This window comes from Sorex araneus, chromosome X (genome assembly GCF_027595985.1).
Source record: "Sorex araneus isolate mSorAra2 chromosome X, mSorAra2.pri, whole genome shotgun sequence".
Classification (NCBI taxonomy): Eukaryota; Metazoa; Chordata; class Mammalia; order Eulipotyphla; family Soricidae; genus Sorex; species Sorex araneus.
The window spans coordinates 320,578,465-320,582,319 of record NC_073313.1 but is presented as its reverse complement, the minus strand read 5'-3'; the positions used below and the strand labels follow the sequence as shown (position 1 = coordinate 320,582,319).

Below are 3,855 nucleotides of genomic sequence, written 5' to 3'. Positions count from 1 at the left end.
CAAAGTTGGCCTCCAAATAATGTTGAACAATCTTAGTACAACATTTCAAAAATAAGGTGCACGAATATAGTAATATAATTTCTTTTTCTTTTAAAAGATCCTCCTTATATTACTTAGTGTTGGAAAGATTATCTCAGTTGATCCTCCTTTCTTGCTTGCTTCCTCCCTTCTTTTCCTTCCTTCCTTTTCTTTTCCTCCTTCTTCCCAGCAGTGCTCTGAATTTCTGGTTCTGTTCTCAGGAAACACTCTAGGCTCAGGGGACCATATGGGATTTCCAGGGACCAAACTCGGGTCACCCAGAGTGGCTACAAGGCAGGTGCCCTACCTTCTGTATTATTACTCTAGCTCCTGATCTATTTCCTTTGTGCAAGCTTTGACATTCTGTCTTAACTCCAGGAATTTGGGAGAAAAACCTGAGTAATTAGATCTCTGCATGTATGTTTCAAATTTTATTGATTCATTAGCAACTTTTGTCATATTGGTTTTAGGAATATATCATGGATTCAACATCAGTATACACATGCATTATGATCACCATGAAAAGTTTAGTTATCATCCATTTGCATTCAATAGACTCTCTTTACCACATTTACTCACTCATTTCTCTTTCCTTAGTAACCACCATTTTGAGCTGAAAATATAAGAAGAAATGTTTCTTCTTATTTTATGTTTCCCCCTCACAAATGAGTGAGATAGATGGCATTTCTTTCGCTGTAGAGCTTTTGAGTAAGGTATTGTTTTCCTTAGATGGGTGGTTTCAAGTTGGTGATGGCTGGGCGGCTGACCTGCTGGCAGAGGTGAAGGCCCTTACAAAGTTCAAGAGACTAATATTGCCACCTCTCCACCCCTCTCAGTCCTGGAAAATCACAAAAATTATCAACATGGGATGAAGATTTACATCATCCATCAAGAGTGGGAAGGTTATGAACTATTCAGACCGAGCCTGAGAAAAAGCCTGGAAAAGAAAATTAAAGAACAAAAAAACTGCATGGTGGTTCAAGCTGCAGTTTTGAAGATGAAGGATCCTAAACAGATTATCCTGGACATAGAAAAATTGGATAAAGTAGAATTTAACCCAGTACACCATTACCTTTAAATGAGAAGAAGGTGCTGAAAGATAAGCATAAAACACTGCATGAAACCTTTCAATACATTCAAAGACTCTATGGAAAAAATCCAGATATATACAAAGGATTATGAAAGCTGGAAGTAGAATATGAACAGAAAATTGCTCAACTTAGCCAGTATTTTGATGCTGTCAAGAACACTCAGCAAGTAGAAGCAGAAAGTATTCCTTTGCCAGATATGCCACATGCTTCTTCCCACATCCTGATCCTCTGGCTCCTGGTCTATTTTCTTTGAGCATGTTTTGATATCCTGTCTCAGCTCCAGGAGTTTTGAAGAAAAACCTGAGTAATTAGATCTTTGCACATACATTTCAAATTTTATTGATTCATTATTAATTTACATTATATTGGTTTTAGGAATACACCATCGATGGCACCTTCCTGGTGCTCTGCCACCCTCCATCCTTAAGAATATTCAGTCTACAGACCTCCATCACAGGCAGTTTCTATATTTCCTCTTCTTGGGAACGGTCTTCCACATTTGTCTCCTGGCCACCACCTACTCAAGTTTTACAGATGTCTAGCTCTAAAGTTGGCTTTGCCCTTGGTCTTCCTCCTTGGAGGTGAGAAGACATGATACACTCTTGAACTGACTCAGCAGGGTCGTGATGATGATGTTTCCAGCACCAGGGAAGATGATGGCTTTCTTGAGGACATGAACCAAAAGAAGCACGATAACAGTGCTGATGACAGTGACATTGACAGAGCAGATGAAGAAAGTAAAGGGGATGACATCCCAGGGATAAAGCACCAAGATGATAATAAGACTGACACCAATGAAAAAAAATAGAAGGTCTGAGTAGATGGTTTGCAGATATGCCTGGACAATCAAGGGAGAAAATGAAGGAGCTGACTCCTCTCCAAACCATGATGCTTCAAAATGGCAGGTCAGGATACCCCTGAGGAAGGAGAGAAGTAGAGGGATTTTTGGATGATGATGATGATGATGATGATGATGATGATGATGATGATGATGATAATTCTGAAGCAGAAAAGTCATCACACAAAAAACACAAGGAGAACTCTCTCTCTCTCTCTCTATCTCTCTCTCTCTGATGGCACATCTGGTACTTCATAACTGTCTGTTCCTCCTTTTCAGACAGAAGCATTTCTCATGCCTGGGCCACATCCTCTAGGACCACCCCTGCCTCACCTTTAAGACCACTGTGTTATCTAGAGGCTTTTCTCCTGGACCACATCCAGGAGCATCTCCATTCCTGAGGTCACTTGGAATGCCATGACTTAGAGGACCTTTATCCCAACTTTTACCTCCAGGACCATCATCAGGCCGACCCCTTGGCCCTTCCCCAGGTGCACCTCCAGGTCTGCCTCCTGAACACCCCACCTTGGGGACCTTCATCAAGGCTACCTCTCCCCCCTGTACCTCCAGGAATCCCTCCATCTCATCCTGGGATAATGCCCCACTTTTGTTGCCTCTTCTTGGACCTGCTCCAAGTGGGCTTTGCCCACCAGCTCCCTTACTGAACCCAGTAAGCGCTTGCCCCAGCTTGATCCAGCAACCCAAAGCAAATGATATGAACATAGCCAGGTTTGAGAAGAAAGCGACAGCAGTCATCAGTGCTAAGCCACAGATCACTAATCCCAAGGCTGAGATTATTCGGTTTGTGCCCACAGCACTGAGGGTATGTCGGGAGACGGAAGGGGGTACTGCTGTTCCCCAAAGAAAGTCAGAGGATGATTCTGCTGTGTCTCTTGGCAAAGCATACTCTAAATCAGGTCCATCTGGTCCTGTTTCAGTACACTCTAGGGATGATGTTTATAAAGCTTTCACAGAAGAGATGGAAGGGTTTCCGTGACAGCTGCTGGTGCCAGAGCAGGCTTTGTTCACATCAGTGGTTCATGAGAAAAGAAGCTCTTAGTAAAAGCAGGCAAAGAGCTACTTTCACTGTCAGGATATTTTCTCATTTCAGTTCAAGAATGATCCTAAAGTTTAGCATTGTTCACAGTTGTCTACATATATTAAAGGGTATTTCATTCAGATTAGATGGGTTGTTGAAGCAGTGCTGCTAACATCGATGCCCTTTTAGACATTTTCATCCCTTTCCATTCTTTCTCTTTACTTTGGAAATTTGTAATCTGGGATCTTTGTTAAGTGTTTGTTTTGTTTCTCCTCTGGTGTGCTGAAGCCACTGGACTAGAGATTTCTTGGGGAAGGAGGGCCAGATTATTTCACTTCATCTTGCCTTTTTTTTTTCTTTTTGGGTCACACCCAGCGATACACAGAGGTCTCTCTTGGCTCTACACTCAGGAATTACCTCCGGCATTGCTCAAGGGACCATATGGGATGCTGGGAATCGAACCCGGATCTGCCATATGCAAGGCATATTCTCTACCTGCTGTGCTATCACTCCAACCCCTCATCTTGCCTTTTTGTGTTTGAGTTATTGTTAATATTTTCTTGTAAATATTTTGTAATATTGTAGTGAAACGGATTGCAGAGCCATTACCTAATACAAAGCAAGATATGGGAAAGAAATGTACAATTCTTTGATTAAAATTATCTCCCAGCATTTCATTAATAAATAAATGTTTGGCACCAAAAAATAAATTTAAAAATTAAAAATGCCATAGATGTACAAAAGAGTTTCAAATAGTAAACATGATTAGTTAATGATAGCATCTTTAAGTCATTTGTAAAACAATAAAATGGAATAATTCATTAGCTGCCAATAAATAGGAGCCGGAGCAATAGTATAACAGGTAGAGG

General features: G+C 41.2%; 1 pseudogene; it reads left to right on the top strand.

Annotated features, from left to right (window-relative positions):
* Positions 1–881: 881 nt before the first annotated feature.
* On the top strand, positions 882–2,944 carry LOC101539512 (WW domain-binding protein 11-like; annotated as a pseudogene).
* Positions 2,945–3,855: the final 911 nt, after the last annotated feature.